General features: G+C 36.9%; 2 pseudogenes; both read right to left on the minus strand.

The window, feature by feature from the left end:
- Positions 1 to 3,133: 3,133 nt before the first annotated feature.
- LOC133062921 (tigger transposable element-derived protein 1-like) lies at positions 3,134 to 5,430 on the minus strand (annotated as a pseudogene).
- Positions 5,431 to 5,501: 71 nt separating this feature from the next.
- The window catches only part of LOC133062922 (small ribosomal subunit protein eS8-like), a 63,562-nt pseudogene continuing 50,756 nt past the window's right edge, over positions 5,502 to 18,307 (minus strand).

Consider the following 18,307-nt stretch of genomic DNA (forward strand, 5'->3'; position numbering starts at 1 on the left):
ATTTTAACCTTTGTAAGAATTTTATACTTTATTATAATCTTATTTTTGTTTTTATACTTATTTTTATGAATCATTAAGAATCATATAACCTGTGAAATAGACTCCCGTGTATTTTTGTCCTGAACCAGCAGATGATTAAGGAGGATGGCTTAGTATAGAGAACATTAAAATAAGAGTTAGAAAACTAGTCATTATCCCCAGTTCTTGCAGAGGTAGTTTTGCCTTCATGATTTAGGTCTTAAAGAATTTCCCCTTATGTAAAGTGAGGGTGTATGACTAAACCATTTCTAAATTATCAGCATTGATATGATATAAACCAGTGAACCCTCTCCTGTTTCTGTACATCACTCTTGAGCTCAACTGAGAACAACTTTAACAAGAGTATATTCCATCTGTCCCTTTTAATTCTGGTTATTGGACAGTGTGGAGAACAGGAGAGGTTCAGGTCCTAAACCCAAAACTTATGAATGGGTTTTGTGACAAGGAAAAATGGAGGACTATGGATAGAATTAAGATTGCTGATCAGGTAACTAATAAAACAGGAACGTTATCCTGAATTATCTGGGAGGCCTCAGTCTAATCATGAGCTCTTAGAAGTAGAAGAGAGCAACAAAAGAGTGGATCAGAGAGAAGATACTAGAAAAAGAGGGAGCGATTCCAAGTGTGAGAGCTAGTCAAGTAAAGTAGAAAGTCTTTAGTTCACCACCACCAAGTCATTTATTTGATGAACAAAAAGTTGCACATTTCCTCTTATCTTACCATTTTCATTGTTTATCAGCTGATGTGTTTTAAATTTCAGAGGTCCTAAACTCTTCTAAATTTAAAGAGTATGCTTCAGCCCTCATGAAAAATTAAGAGGCTAGTGTATATTGACATGTTTTAAATTAAAACAGAATTAACTTCTGTTTTCAATTAAAATACTAGGATGCAATTTACTGTGATCACACAAGGACATAAATGTAAATGGTGTCACATGGTATAATGACATGTATTAACAGATATCGGGGTATTCAGAAGGCTGGTCCAGTCTATTCTCTGGTCAAGAAAAGTATTCCCCGGAAGAGCTGTATAAAATGTAATATCTAAAGGATGATAAATTAATGATGCCAAGAATTTAAGGATTATACAATTTATTGCATAATTGCAGTAATATCACGTTATTCGCTTTTATTTACTTAAAATAAGTTATTCTATTTCTGCCATGTCCAAATACTCTGGCAGGCCCTGAAAGTATGAAAATGAGTGAGACACAATCTCTAACATCCTCTCATCATCTAATTGCCACAGAATAGCAGCAATCAAATTTGTGTCTCTTACCCTCTCAATTTTACATTTCATTATATGCTCCTTCTCTTGCATGGAGGGGGGGATTGCAAATATGTATGTCATTATCAAATGATGCATTGATTTGCTGCATATTTTATTATTTACAGTTTCCTGGTCTTCTCTGGTGCTCAGAGGGCATTGAATATTTTTGGCAAGGTCTTTTTGCACTGTTTTAGCCAGGTCACTCATCACTGGTACTGTAATGCCTGAACGGAAGCAGAGCACTCTCTTTGCAGCTGGCTTCTTTCAGGTGTGCTCTTTATAGCAGCCCTAACGGGCAGATAGTTCACTGCATCTCTAGCTGTTGGCATATGGCGTCCAGGAGGACAAGGCAGTCCAGACAGGCCCATCAGATTAACCATGTAATAGACCCAGAAGCTGCTTTAAAGCTGTAAAACAAAATTGCTTATGGAGTCTGCCAGCACGCCAGATGCTGCTATTGGAAGAAATATCTTCCAGCGCTGAGCATCTGGGTCTCCTGGTTGCCAGAAAAAAAAAAAAGAGAAAAAGAATTGGCAGTTCACTATCAATGAGGTTTCTTTTGGAATATAAGAATTTTTATATTTTTTAGAATGTCAAATGCATTATGTTGCAGCAAAGGTTAAAATTAGCTATTTCCCACGTATGCCATTATTAACACACATCCTCCATACAGTCCTCAGGCAGCTGGTTGGTTATTATCTAAATAAATCAGAACAATGAGAATCTTGAATTTGAATGTGAATTTTCAGTCTGTTCCCAATATGCTTATTTTATTGATATTTTGCATAATAACATTCTTGCCAGCTGAATATAAATTTTATATTTAAACAAGGTAAGAAATAATGTTTCATATTAGCACGCACTAGTTTGTTTCCTGACTGCCAATTATATAATTGAATATTATAACTAAGATATAACTCCCAAATGTCAATCAACTGTTTTTCAGTGGAATTGCTTTTCTGTGCCAAATAAACAGTGGATTTGACTAATTTAATTTAAAGTCAATTAGATTTAGTTTTTTAAGCCCAGCAGAAGGTGAGGCATTCCTTGTCAGTTATATAATGTATGTATATTGCCTAAACTTTGGTAAATACATTTGCCTAAACTTTGGTAAATACATTTGCCTAAACTTTGGTAAATACATTTGCCTAAACTTTGGTAAATACATTTGCCTGAACTTTGCCTAATACATTTAATCTTTAAAAATTGATATATTATGTTTAAAAATAAGACAGTTGTATTAACTCAAATCATAAGCACTCACATGTTTTACTTGACCTGCATGATCCTTTCTGCACTGCTCAAAATAAATTTATTAAGCATATTTATTGAATATGAGAGATTACCTCAAATTTATAATTTTCTGTGTTCCAACATTTAAAACCTTTGTATATAGTGATGCTCCAAATTCATTTATTCTCCAGTTTTGCATAGTGGTTAATTACACAGTCTAACTTTTTCAGAAAGTTAGTAGTTTAAAATATTTTAAAATTCAAACACCTGATTTTCTACTAGTAGTACATTTAGTAGCCACTTCCAGTAAATATGAATATATTATAACTTTCAGTTGTTAATATGCTATGTAACTCTGTATTAATGAAGCTATGATAATTTGGGAGTTAAACTGTGCAGAGTTAGATTATAAATATATCTCAAAGATATTATGGGTCTGGTTCCACACCATCACAACTAAGCAAGCAAGTATTTTAACAAACTGAATTGCATGAATGTTTTGATTTCCCAGTTCCAATAAAAGTTGTTTACACTATACAGTAGAGTAATAAGTGTGCTATAGGGTGTCTAAAAAATGATGTATATACCTTAATTAAAGCTGTGCTTTATTGTTAAAAAAAATGCTGTTATCTGAAACTTCAGAAAGTTGTAATGTTTTTGCTGGTGGAGGGTCTTGCCACAGTGATGACAACTGCTAACTGATCAGGGCTGTGGTTGCTGAAGTTTGGGGTGGCTGTGGCAGTTTCTTAAAATAAGACAATAGTGAAATTTGCTGCATTGATCGACTCTTCCTTTCAGGAAAATTTTCTGTGTAGCCTGTAATGCTGTTTGATAACATTTTACCCACAGTAAAATTTCTTTGAAAATTGGAGTCAATCCTCTCAAACCCTGGCACTGCTTTATCAACTAAGTTAATGTAATATTCTCAGTCCTTTGTTATTTTAACAATCTTCACAGCATCTTCACCAGGAGTAGGTTTCATTTCAAGGAATCACTTTCCTTGCTCAGCTGTCAGAAGCCACTTCTCATCCATTCAAGTTTTATCAGGAGATTTCAGCAATTCAGTCACATCTTCGAGCTCCACTTCTAATTCTAGTTCTTTTGCTGTTTTCATCATATCTGTAGGTGAAGTCTCAAATGACTCAAAATCTTTCATGAGGGTTGGAATCAACTTCTTCCAAACTCCTGTTGAGGTTGGTATTTTAACCCCATCCCAAGACTCATAAATGTTCTTAATGGCATCTAGAATGGTGAATACTTTCTAGAAGGTTTTCAGTTTACTTTTTTCCAGATCCATTAGTGAAATAAACATCTATGGCAGCTATAGTCTTATGAAATGTATCTCTTAAAGAATAAGACTTGAACGTTGAAATTACCCTTTGATCCACAGGCTACAAAATGGATGTAGGGTAAAGAGACATGAAAACAATATGAATCTCATTGAACAGATCCATCAGTGCTCTTAAAGGGGGTCAAACATGTCATCAATGAGCAGTAATATTTTGAAAGGAATATTCTTACTGAGAAGAATCAATCAGTATCAACACTGGGGTTAAAATATTTACTAAGCCGTATGATAAATAGACACATGCTGTCATCCGGACTTTGCTGTTCTCTTTATGGAGCATAGGCAGGGTGAGTCAGTCAGTCAGTCAGTCAGTCAGTCGCTCAGCCATCTGACTCTTTGCGACCCCATGGACCGCAGCACACCAGACCTCCCTGTCCGTCACCAACTCCCGGAGTTTACTGAAAGTCATGTCCATTGAGTCGCTGATGCCATCCAACTATCTCATCCTCTGTTGTCCCCATCTCCTCCTTCCCTCAATCTTGCCTAGCATCAGGGTCTTTTCCGGCGAGTCAGTTCTTCACATCAGGTGGCCAAAGTATTGGAGTTTCAGCTTCAACATCAGTCCTTCCAATGAATATTCAAGAAGGGTATATATAGGCAGGGTAGATAACAGTATAATTTTTAAAGATCCCAGGATTTTTAAAATTGTAAATGACCATCGGATTCAACTTTAAGTCACCAGTTTCATTAGCCCCTAACAAGAAAGTTAGGCTGTCCCCTGAAGCAAGGCTTTGACTTCTCTTCTACAGCTATGAAAGTTCTAGATAGCAGCTTCTTCCAAGAGAGGGCTGTATTTTTACATTGAAAATCTGTTGTGTAGTGCAGCCACCATTATTCACTATCTTAGCTAGATCTTCTGGATAACTTGTCGCAAATTCTGCACCAGTATCTGCTGCTTCAACTTGCACTTCGCTGTTAGGTGTGAGTTTGATGTTAGGGCCTTGCTCTGGATTAAGCTTTGCCTTAGGGAATGTTGTGGCAGGATTGATCTGTCAGGACCACAAAAACTTCACATCGGCAATAGGGCTGCTTCACCTTCTTAGTATTCATGTGTTCACTGGAGTAGCACTTTTCATTTCTTTCAAGAACTTTTCCTTTGCATTCATAACTTGACACAAGAGGTCTAGTTTTCTGCCTTTCTAGGCTTTCGACATATCTTCCTTGCTAAACTTAATCATTTCTAACTTTTGGTTTAGAGTTAGAGACTCGAAGCTCTTCCTTTCACCTGATCACTTACAGGCTACTGTAGTGTTCTTAACAGATCTAACTTAAATAGTGTTGTGTCTCAAGGAAGAAGAAGGCCTGAGGAGAAGCATCTCGTGGGAAGGTAGTACAATAGGGGGAAATGTTCAGAGTCCATAACTTTGCATGCAGTGTTTTCTATATTGTTTAATTAAAAAAAAAAAAACAAGCATATATTTATATAGCATTAATATAATAATTATTGATGGTTTTAAACATTGAATTCTAGAAATACCAACTTCATTCATCTGTTTACTTACTGACTGCTTACTGACTAACCTTTCTTGTTTTCCTTCCATGTCAGGAGCACTGTGCTAGAAGTGCATATATGTGGCCTGTAGCATCATGAAGTGTGCCTCAAGAAGTGTACTCACAGTGCTGAGTGTATGCACATTCCCCCAAAATAGTCCAAAAGGACCGCAGAAGAAGGCCTGAAAACCTGAAGGCACAAAGGGAAAGTGATGAATATGGGTTAAATGAATTAAGAGAAGTTCTCCAGAAGACTAGAATTGTGAAATAAAATGATAGATACATGAAAATTATGCCAGGTAGTTAGAGGGCATATTCAATATAGAAGGTCAACCAAATACAGAGAGAAACCATCCAAGTGACTGGAAAGGGAAAGGGACACTAAAAAGCATTCAGGATTTGAGTGTTGAGACTAGTAATGAGGCCTCGGGATTCATCTGGAGAGTTCAGAGGGCTGATTACAGAGGTCCTCGTAGACCATGCCCCTGCGTTACCCCATTGTGTCCTCCCAGACAAAATGGACTTCCACTTGACACTTTAGACCAGAGAGGAACAATCAAACATGCCTGCTTAGAAGGATTACTATCTTGACAATCTGAAAATAAATTAGATTAGAAAATAGATAAGCTAGATAAGGAGGCAGATAGGTAGCAAGGATATCATCTGGGAAGATATTTTAATAGTCATTATTTCAATAGCACTGTAGGTATGTGCCTGTTTATGTGTATATGTTTGTGTCCATCTTTTAAGTTAACTTTATAAATAAAATATAATTCTTTATATAAAAATTTAACTTTATGTTAGCATTGCATATAAGGATAATATTTATATTGTTTTATATAGCATGTGTTATATATAATATATATAATATTGTATTCTGGATAAAAAGAATGAGATATATTCTTCTATGATACTATATTTGTAGTGGTACAAGGAAAACAAAGTTATAGTATTGAATATTATACATATAGTATTATATGTAATTTTATTATATATATAAAACAAAGATCAAATGAGCACCAAGTTTTGAATTTTGAAGTGATCTTGCTTGACTGGTCCAAGGCATAGCATCATAAAAAAGACTATGATAAAAAAGATGTTTACAAAAAGAAGAAAAGAATCAAAATAGCCTGAACAAATAATATGATAAAAAAGGGGGGGAAACCCACAAATTTCTTAATAATGAGTGCAAAAGTAGATTAATATCTGGCAAGTGTAAGTACATTTAAAAACTGAACCTGATGTCTCTATATAGACGAACTTGTGTATTATTAGAAATTTACCTAGTACCTTACCTGACTACTTGGCTAAGCTTCTTTCTTTCATAAGTAGTAAAGCATATCTCTAACTCTTAATTTTTTATTTTCATTTTCCTTTGATTATGCTCATGACTTAATGACTTGTTCCATGATTTGTTCTTTCTTCTTTTGAAGATGGTTGTGCTCAAATCTGCTGTGGTTTACTCAGAATCCTTTGTATCAGGGAGCCACTGTTGTAAGAATAATAGGGATACATGTTATTATTTCCATCTTACACATGAAAACACGAAAACTTAGGAGAACGCAAGGGATGCGCCAAAAGTCGTAGTCTACCGGGGCAATCAAGCCAGAGTTTAAGCCAATATCAATCTGATTCTAGACCAGTGTTCTTTTCACTACGCAGTGTTAAGTGGTTTAAATCAAATTGAATTAGGTGTGCGATCATAAATTTTCATGGCAGAAGTTGGTCTGTTAACTACATCCATATTCACTAAAGAAAAGCTTGGCATGGCTGTTTAAATTGTTAGATTTTAGGTTTGGGGTTGAAAGCTCTTCTTCTGACATAAATTTAATGTGCTAGATTAGAGTAATAGATCTGATATATGGAGGTGAAGTGATTAATGTAATTTTTCTTGGCTGTAGCGAGACTTTTTTTTTTTTTTTTTTTTTTAGAACGGTAAATGCCTTTATTGCATGAGCTAAGACAGGAGGGAGGAGGGTTTCTTGGCCCTTGCTGGCCTTGATGTTCCTCAGACAGAACTCCAGCTCCTTCCCCTCTAACACATGGCCCTCTGCTGGGCCACACCGTCCTGGTCTTGGAGCGATGCAGGCAAGAAGCTTGCCTGGTTGAAACCGCTCCTCTGGAAGACTGCTAACTGTGGCGTTCTTTTTCCTTTCAGGATATTTCTTCTGCATTTTCTTTGATGGTTTCTTGTTTAAACTCTCTTCCTCCTCGGGAGTCAGCCCGGCCCCCTCCTTGCCCCCAGAGGGAGTGCAGGGTGGGGCTCCTACCACTGTCCCTATGGTGTGCAGTCAACCAGCACAAAGCACTTCTTCCCCAGGGGCTCGGTAGGGGCTGGTTCGTTGTTGGAAGCGGTGCAGAAAACATCCATGATCTTGTCTGGCGTGTGCAGCGCTGGGAGCCCCGGAAGTTCCTCACGTCCAGCCGCAAGGCCGGGTGCTTGCTGCCTGGGGCACAGGGGCTGTGTGTATGTGGCGGGGACCAGTGTTGGTGTTGGCAGCGGGGAGTCCCCGTTCATATTTTTTTGGTAGGGCTTTCTCTTGCCCCTGGTCTTCCGAGGCTTGTGCAGTTTATCCCAGGAGATGCCGATTGCTCGGTGCTGGCTGGAAAGAGTGTGGCTGTAGCAAGACTTTTATACCACATTCCTTATATATCAATAATTTTGTTAATAGACCACTTGAGTCCACGAACTTGTTAACCAAAATGCCTTATTAACTAGTATGTTTATTAAGAAGAGTGTATGAGAACGTAATTGGTTGGATGCAAAAACAAAGAAAAACCTTTGTGATAGCAGGAAATATATGAGCTTTTAAGGAAGCTGCAAGTGACAAGTAGAATTGTTTTAATATTGTAGTTAATTTACAATATTGTGTTCGTTTCAGGTATATGGCAAAGTGGTTCATTCATATATGTGTGTTGCTCCATCTTTTTTCAGATTCCTTTCCCACATAGGTTATTGCAGAATATTGAGTAGACTTCCTTGTCCTATACAGTAGGTCCTTGTTGACTATCTATTTTATACATAGTAGTGTGAATTTGTTAATTTCAAACTCCTTATTTTCACTACCCCCATCTTTCCACTTTGGCAATCATAATTTTGTTTGCAAAGTCTTGGAGTCCGTTTCTGTTTTGAAAGTTAGTTCATTTGTATCTTTCTAAATTTTTTTTTATTTATAGATTCCAAATATAATTGATATCATATGATATTTATCTTTCCCTGACTTTTTAAATTTAGTATCATAATCTCTAGGTCTATCCATGTTGCTGCAAATGGCATTATTTCTTTCTCTTTTATGGCTGAGTAATATCCCACTGCATATATGTACCACATCTTCTTTATCCGTTTCTCTGTCATGAGACAAGCAGGTCTCTTCCATGTCTTGGCTATTGTAAATAGTGCTGCAGTGAATATTGGGGTGCATGTACATTTTCCAATATGGATTTCTCTGGGTATATGTTCATGAGTGGGATTGCTGGATCATATGGCAGTTTTATTTTTAGTTTTTTAAGGGACCTTCATACTGTTCTCCACAGTGGCTGTGTCAATTTACATTCCTACCAACAGTGTAAGAGGGTTCCCTTTTCTCTACACCCTCTCCAGCATTTATTGTTTGTAGACTTTAGGATGATGGCTATTCTGACTGGTGTGAGGTGATAGCTCATTGTAGTTTTGATTTGCATTTCTGTAATAATTAGTGATGTTGAGCATCTTTTCATGTGCTAAAGTACAATTTTTGAATAAAAGCTTTAAAATGTATGAAGCATTAGAAGTACATCAGTTATCTTATTCACCATATACCAAACCGTGTTATTTATTTGAACATATAATGTGTATAAAATATTTGTGAATCAATATATATGCATGTATGTTTATAAATATATTAGCATTTTCAACATTTTGCTATAACTTTCATATTTTAAAGAGTTATAAAATGTGTGTTGTGGTAGACACAGTTATGGTTCCTCAAAATGTGTGCCCAGAATCTATAACTAATTAATCTGTTGGCAAAAAAAGACTTTGCAGATGTGATTACACTGGTGATTTTGAGATGAAAAGATTATCCTGGATTATACATCTGGGTCCAATATAGTCACAATCATGCAGATAAGAGAAAACACAAGAAAATAGAGTCAGACAGGTAGAGATGAAAAGGGTACGGAGAAGAGAGGGATTTAAAATTGCTACCTTGTCAGCTTTGAAGACGGAGGAAGATGTCATGAGCCAGGAATAGATTCAGGTAGACTCTGGAAGCAGGAAAAGGCAAGGAAACAACCCTTATAGAGACTCCAGAAGAGATGCAGCCCTGCTTGTGACGCTGTGTTATTAACACTTCCGAACTCCAGAACTGCCAGATATTGCCTATGTGTTGCCTTGTCTTTAGGTTTTGTTGATTTGCTATAGTAGCAGAGGGACTCTGAAGCACATATATGTCACTGCGCACACAGTGTACATTAGTTAGCACTTGGAGAAAGCAAGATGGGAAAGAAGGATGGGAAGGAGGGGAAGGAAGAAGGAACAACAGGACAGAAAAAAGGAATCGGGGGTTAAAAAACAATGGGTTATTAGTGAATTGATATAATCTTGAGAGTTTTTTTGTAAAGACATTTACAAATTACTTTTTAAAAAGTTAAAACTATTTATTAGTAAATTCTAACTTAGGGAATTGGATGGGGGAAAGGCTTCTTGTACCATAGATGACACCTAGCTATAATCTCTAAAAAAATAAAAACCCTATTATCAAATGTAAAAATAAATCTTATACAGAAAAGGGACATTTTTCTTAAAAGCCATAGATACTTAAAAGCAAAATAACAGTGACTTTAGCTAGCAAATAGGGTAAGTGTAAGTGTTAGTCGCTCAGTTGTGTCCAACTCTTTGTGACCCCATGGACTGCAGCCCACCAGGCTCCTCTGCCCATGAGATTTTGCAGGCAAGGATACTGGAGTGGGTTGCCATATCCTTCTCCAGCAAATAGGATAGATTTATGTAAATTACTACTTAAACAAAATATTTCAATTAAAGAAAGCAAATGTACCATAAATACATATGAAAATACTCATATTTATAATAAAACATAATTTTGCACAGTAAATGTATATATAATACTCAAAATTATTCAAAGCTAGATCATGTTTCTTTGAATGAATGGCAAAGGATAAATGACTTCTTAAAGGTCTTCACCTGTCTATAAGAGAAGATGAAGAGAACTCTTCCCAAAGGGGTGTGTGTGTGTGTTATGTGTGTGTATAGTTGAATTAAAGGGAATATGGGAGATCAAAATGCATAAGGAAAGTTCTGGAGCAGAGAGGAATAGCCTATGTTTCTATTAACACATTAAAAAATTAATAGCTTCTCTTTAAGTGTATCCATTTAAGTTGGAACTACTTACTTTCTGAAAAGAGAAACGTAATTAAATAGTCACCTTCTGAACTGGAAGGGAAGAGGATTTTATTTCTACATATTTATACCAAGGAAAGCTACTACATAGTGTGATTTCAGTGTTCAAAACTGGGGAGGGAGGCGGGAGTGGGGATCGGGATGGGGAGCACATGTAAATCCATGGCTGATTCATGTCAATGTATGGCAAAACACACTACAGTATTGTGAAGTAATTAGCCTCCAGCTAATAAAAATAAATAAAATGTGAAATCTAAAAAAAAAAAAACCTCATTCATTATCCAAATAAATCACACTAACAGTTCCATTGGTACCTTAAACACAAGAAATTAGACACACTAATTGACTGAGCACATCTGACAGTTATAGTTGACTGATATAATGATTAATTAGTATATTACTATCTTAAATGAACACTATGATATGAGACTTACATTATTTTTCCAGAAGTTGATTTTGAAAGTAAAGGTTAGAGAAGAAAGCATAAATAAACCAAGTTCCTGAAAGGATGGTTCAGGAGGAAAAAATGCCTTCCAAAGTTTAATGGAAGGCGCTGACATTTGAGGGTCTGAAACACAACAAAAACAAACTGGAAACTACTTTTCATCCTAGAAAGACCAAGGTCAATAAGGTAAATGACAGAAATATCTCAGGATTTGAAAGGCATGCATTCTGTTATTTAACCTTGGAATCTGAAGGCACCTCTTGAAAGAGATTGCTTTAATTTCCAAAAAACAAACTATTATCAAAAAAGTGAAATATTACTTATTAACCTATATAACATAGAAAAGGATCCAAGGTACCCACCTTTCCAAAAGAAGCAAGAAGAGATAAACATACTTTATCTACTTTTTTTTTTTTCCTCCTATGCTAACAAGCTTCTCCTTCTGTTTCCAGGATACTTTTGGTGTTCACAAATTGAAAAAAAAGATTTGTGGAGTGGTTTCTGGTAGAAGGTTGGTTTCTCCTCTGCCACAGCTGACCTAACTTCTCTGTCAGGCACACTCTCCTTTGTTTGGCATTACATGGCTTTGTTTTGCCTCTCAGGTGTTTTATAGATACCTTTGCATTCCAGACGTTTTCCCTGAGCACCTATTATGCACAGGACATATCTCTCTCTCTCTCTGTGCCTTCGCACAGAGATGGCTATACCTTTTATTCGTCTCCTGAATATAAGGATGGAATATCATAAGTGTGTCCTCAAATCATAATTTTTATTAATTTGTAGTTAACATTCTTTTGTTAAAAATGTATTTAATGAAAATTTGTCAAACATAACTTGCTTACCCTGTTGATACCATACTCTCTTGCATTATTTAACAAGTTTTTTTTTTTCCTTTTTTCAACTAGCGCTTCCTTTGTCTTCTTAATAGTTTAGATTCCTAGAGGCCAGCCCAATCACCTTGTTGGACTTCATCTGGGTTCTTTTATATTTTCATTCTCTCTGTTTCCCTCAGATAAAGGGATCCATTCTATGGGTCTCATGTCTCTCTATATTCTGATAACTCTCAAATCAATATCTCCTACCCAGAACTACTTTCCAAATTCCGCATGCAAAACCTTAATGATACTTCCACTTAAATATTATCCAGAAATCACAATTTCAACATATAATTCACTGAAGCCAGGGTATTCATCTTATCCCAAACTCTACTTCCAAAGTTACTTTATATTGCAGTTAAGAGAACAAGCTAGAACCTTAAGTGTCTCTTTTCACTAACTTTTACTTCTCATAGATGGTCTGCTTTGCAGAGCACTTTCAGTCATCGTCCTAATTATTCCTTAAGTCATTTATTTGACTCATTCTCACGTCTGACTTCTTGGTTTGCATGCTTTCTCTTGGGTTTCATTGCAAAATAAACTCTGTTTTAGTTTCCAGTGCCAGTTCACCCCAACATACTAAGTTCTCTTGCAATTTGTTGTAAAAAATATTGCATATTTCATTATTATAATCCATTGGTAAACCAGTCATTCAGTGACTCTCCAATTGTCTAGAATGCAATCTGTTCTCAGGAATGACACCTAAGGTCTCCCAGTCTTATGCCTGTGTGTGAGTATATCACACTAAGGAGAATATTCCTCGCCTCATTTGAAGTGATCTCTGTCTCACTCTCCAGCATTATCCCGCATAATGTTAACTGTCATACACTCGAGCCATCCTAGAGTCCTCGTCTGTGCCTTTGTGCATGTTCCTTTTCTCCTCTGGAGGTACCCTGTCCTTCCATCATGTTATATTCCTGGCAGACATGCTGAAAGCCACCATCTCTGTGTTTCTCTCCTTTCAGCCTTCCATGACGACTGCCCATGGTAGAGGTGATGACTTCCTCCTTGTACCACTTCAGAACCAAAAAAGCACAGTATTTATCATATTCCTTCGTGATCCTTCTAATTTAGAATCTCAGTCTCAGCCCTATTGACAGTTTGGGGCCAAAAGTTCCTTGTTTTGGGGGCTTTCCCTGTGTATTGTAAGATGTTTAACAGCATTGCTGGCCTCCATCCAATAGAACCCTACCCCAATTACTTTAGGAAATATCTCCAGACCTTTCAAATGACCCCTGGGGGCCAAAGAATTTCCCAGTTGAGAACTGCCACTCTAAATATTTATATCTTTCTGGTGTGTATGCCTTGCAGTGTCCCCTGCTGTTTAATTCTGTGCCAGGCACGTGAAAGGGATAGCATCAATTCTTGTAGTTTGGATGAATAAAAGCAAATCAATATGTTAAATATGTTATTGAATAAATTTCCCAGTGGAAATTTCAGAATGCATATTATTTGCCTACTTTTTAAATGAGTAGAATTTATAACACTTCAGTTTTGTAAGGACACAGTCAAGAAGGACATCAAGCTGTCCTTGCATTGATTCACATGTCAATTTATCTATAAATATGTGTATGTTTACATAAATGCTATAAGTATGTGGATTTTTAAATGTATCATATATATTATATAAAACACAAAATATTTGATTAATTGGACCACTTCATTCTCTGACTAGATAAGATTAAAGCAGAGGGTATTATGTTGAAGGTAGAATTGACATGTGTATGTGTAAGCAGAAGGGTTCAAGCTCTGTATATTAGATGGATTCCTCATTATAACCTCACAAACCACAAAATTACCTTATTAAGGAAGATTTTTAAATCTTGTCCAAGCAGTTGGCCCAATATAAAGATTCTTTTTTCTGAGTGTATAATAGCAGAATAGTATAAAGGGGCAGAATTTTATAAATAAAGGAAGAGTTTGAAAGTAAAAAAAAAGATGGAAGCACAGAAAGGAAAAAAAAAAAAGTTCATTCTCTTCATAGAAAACTAGGAAACTTCATGGAGCTGGTAGCACTTACAAAAGGCCTTGAAAGCTCAGTCCAGTTTAAGAAGGTTATTAGGTGGATATTATTGAGAGAGGGAGATTTGTAAGGGAAGAAAAAATGGGAAGGAATGGAGATAGACAGTTATGAACCATATGATGTTAACGACCATCATTGAGCCATTATTCAGTAAATATTACTCAATCCGTGAACTTAAGCCTAAATACCAAAGCAGAAAGGGGGCCCCCCGTGGCCCAGCGGGTTAGGAATCTGCCTGCAGTTCAGGAGACGCAGGAGATGCAGGTGTGATCTTCCTGGTTTGGGAGGATCCCCCGGAGAAGGAAATGGCAACCCACTCCAGTACTTTTGCCTGAAAAATCCTATGGACAGGGACACTTGGCGGGCTATGAGTCCAAAGGGTCACAGTGAGCGGACACAACTGAGTGGCTAAGCACAGAGCACATGAAAGCAGAGAGCGCATGTTTTTCACACTGAGGAGACCCTGAAGAATTTGAACCCAGGTCACAAGTTGGTAGCCTGCAAACCACATAATATTTCAAATATGTGTGTATATACATATGATATGTGTTATATATATATAACATACATATGCTATGTAATATATATACACACACACTCAACGTTTTTATAATATTAGCCAGTTTTACCGCCCTACCTTTATCCCACACTCTGCCTGAAAACCTTCTAATCCCAGACAAACGAGTTCTGCCTCACCTAGCATCTAAACACTTAAGCCTCTTCTTCCTGCTTCCAAACCTCTCCGTTTTCTACTCTTTGCTCTGAGAAGTGTGATGTAATGAAACATTTCCTTGGGGGCAAAACCTGGCTCTGCTTTGAGAGTTCTATCCCAGGACAAAGTCTCTTCCCTCAATAAGTCTGAATTTTTCAGGAACCCCTCGGGGGCCTTAGTGGTGAAGAATCTGTCTGCCAATGCAGGAGAGAGGAGAGAGGTGGGTCCAGTCCCTGGGTTGGGAAGATACCCTGGACGAGAGCAAGGCAATGCATTCCAGTATTTTTGCCTGAGAATCCCATGGACAGATAAGCTTGGTGGGCTACCATAGGGTTGCCAAGACTTGAACATGACTGAGTGAATGAACATAAACACGTCCCAAGAAACAAAGCCTCTTCCCTCAAAATGTCTAGATTTGTTAGAAACCCAAATGGTACTTTTTTGCTTGCTCCTAGTCTTGCAGCAAGTACCTTTTGTATTAAATACATTTAAGGATCTGTAATGCATTTACCAAATGCTATAATGATGAAATTTCAGAAGATGAAAAAACTAGCAAGGGCTTTAAAGGGCTTCAGGTTAGGATGTAATGTGTGGGTGCGTGCTAAGTTGCTTCAGTCATGTCTGACTCTTTGTGACCCTACAGACTGTAGCCCACCAGGATTCTCTGTCCATGGGATTCTCCAGGCAATAGTGCTGGAGTGGGTTGCCATGCAACAATTTTCACCATAGGATATAATGACTTAGTATCAAATGAAACCAAGTTAAACAAGCCTTCAAGTATATTTTACTGTTCATTTATTTCAGTCGTTTCCATTTACAAAATTTCCCTCATATTTTATTTATTTTGCTATGATATATTACAATTTTTCTATATACCAGAGGTCACCATCAGCAATGCGAGGAATATATTGCTGTATAAAATCTGCATTCATTAAATGACACTATGGTAGAGAACTCTAAATAGGAGATTGCTTTGTCTTTATGCTTTGCATTTTAGAATGTCACGAATCTTGCTTAAATTTAATAATTTTAAAGACCTAGAATATTGACAGTTATGGAGGCAAGGACTAAAGTTGAATGAGCAGTATATTATTTGGAATAACTTAGATGGCATTGGTAGTTGGGAGAATTATGAATTATATTTTAATTATTCAGTATCATTCAACAACAAGAAACTCTCTTATATTCACATCCAAACATACTCTAAGAATGTGTGATTAACTCTCTGCTACATCTCTAAGAAATCCTGCTTGAAAAGATACTGTGATTGATTACAAGTCTGCAAACCAATATTTTTCTGCATCAGAATTCAAGTGCATTATCTTAGCACAGAGGGTGTTATGGCAGATGTCATCCAACTGCTTCATAGCTGCATGATCGATGGTGCGAATGGTGATTGATGCTATTGACACACCATGGCACCTAAAATAGAGTATCTGTGTGCATTTCATGGGAAGGGGAATGTTCATATTTGGATGGAAAAATGGAGGCAAAATTATAGGACCTGAAAAATGCTTGGCCATAGAAACAGGGTGAAGCGCATAGTGCATGTTAACAGCTGTCTTTGGAAGGGAAAATAAAGTACCAGAAAGAAAATAGTGCTATGAAAAAAAGAAGGGTTTGTTTCACTGAGCAGAAAATGTGTCTGGCTTTCCCTTTCCTTTTTACGTTTATGTGTTACTTAGCTTCGTTACAGTTTTAAGAGTGGGAGTGGAAAGTGGTGTTGAGCGTAAATGTTCCCTTATTTAACAGATATGACATGGTTATCTGTTATACTCATCAGTGGAGGAATGAGGAAAGGAAAGGGACGTATTGAAAGATATCAGGTTAAAAGGTAAATTGAATCTGCTGTAACAATTTTGAACCAAATCTTATCTAACATATTACCTGATTTGCAGCTCTAAAAAGTATAGGTAAAGATATACTTCAGAAGTCTGTTGATATTAATTTTATATACTCACTTTAGAAAAGCTTATTTTGAAAGAGTCTTTAAAAATAGGGACAAATTTGCTCAGCAAAAAAAGTTTTTTTAGAAAAGATTCAGTGAATATACATATAAATGCAAATACTTTTATGCCAGGTCCATGAGTAGGGAAGCTTAATATACATTATTGAAAAGAGATGGGTTGGGAGAAGAGAAATATGATCCCGATACACATTATACAATGCAGGACTTTTGTCGTTATTCAGTTGCTAAGTAGCATCAACTGTTTGCAACTCCAAGGACTGCAGTAGGCCAGACTCCTGCATCCTTCACCACCTTCTGGAGTTTGCTCAAACTCATGTCCGCTGAGTTGGTGATGCTATCTAACCATCTCTTCCTCTGCTGCCTGCTTCTCCTCCTGCCTTCAATCTTTCGCAGCATCAGGGTCTTTTCCAATGAGTCAGCTCTTAGCATCTGGTGGCCAAAGTACTGGAGTTTCAGATTCTGCAACAGTCCTTCTAATGAATGAATATTCAGTATTGATTTCCTTTAGGATTGACTGGTTTGATCTCCTTGCAATCCAAGGGACTCTCAAGAGTCTTCTCCAGTACCACAGTTCGAAAGCATCATTTCTTTGGTGCTCAGCCTTCTTTATAGTCCAACTATCACATCCATACATGACTATTGGAAAAGCCATAGCTTTGACTACATGGATATTTGTTGGCAAAGTTATGTCTTTGCTTTTTAACTGTCTGGATTTGTCTTGCCTTTCCTTGGAAGGAGCAAGCATCTTTTAATTTCATGGGCACAGTCACTATCCACAGTGATTTTAGAGCCCAAGAAAAGAAAATATGTCACTTTTTTCCCTTGTATTTCCATGAAGTGATGGGTCAGAATGCCATGTTCTTAGTTTTTTTAATGTTGAGTTTTAAGCCAGATTTTTCACTCTTTCACTCTCATAAAGAAGCTGTTTAGTTCCCTTTCTCTTTCTGACATTAGAGTGGTATCATCTGCATATCTGAGGTTATTGATATTTCTCCTGGCAATCTTGATTCCAGCTTGTGATTGTACTCTGCGCGTAAGTTAAATAAGCAGGGTGACAATATACAGTCTTTTCATACTCCTTTCCCAAATTTGAACCAGTCCATTGTTCTATGACTTGTTCTAACTGTTTCATCTTGATCTACATACAGGTTTCTCAGGAGGCAGGTAAATTAGTCCAGTATTCCAATCTCTTTAAGAATTTTCCAGTTTGTTGTGATCCACACAGTCAAAGGCTTTAATGGTGTCATGAAGAAGGTGTTTTTCTGGAATTCCTTTGCTTTTTCTATGATCCAATGAACGCTGGCAATTTGATCTCTGGTTCCTCTGCAGAGTTCCAGAAAATAGCAAGGAGAGATAATAAAGCCTTCTTAAGGGAACAATACAAATAAATAGAGGAAAACAATAGAATGGGAAAGACTAGAGATTTCTTCAAGAAAATTGGAGGGATCAAGGGAACATTTCATGCAAAGATGGGCATGATAAAGGACAGAAATGGCAAGGACTTA

The sequence above is a fragment of the Dama dama genome, chromosome 9 (genome assembly GCF_033118175.1).
Source record: "Dama dama isolate Ldn47 chromosome 9, ASM3311817v1, whole genome shotgun sequence".
NCBI classification, from domain to species: Eukaryota; Metazoa; Chordata; class Mammalia; order Artiodactyla; family Cervidae; genus Dama; species Dama dama.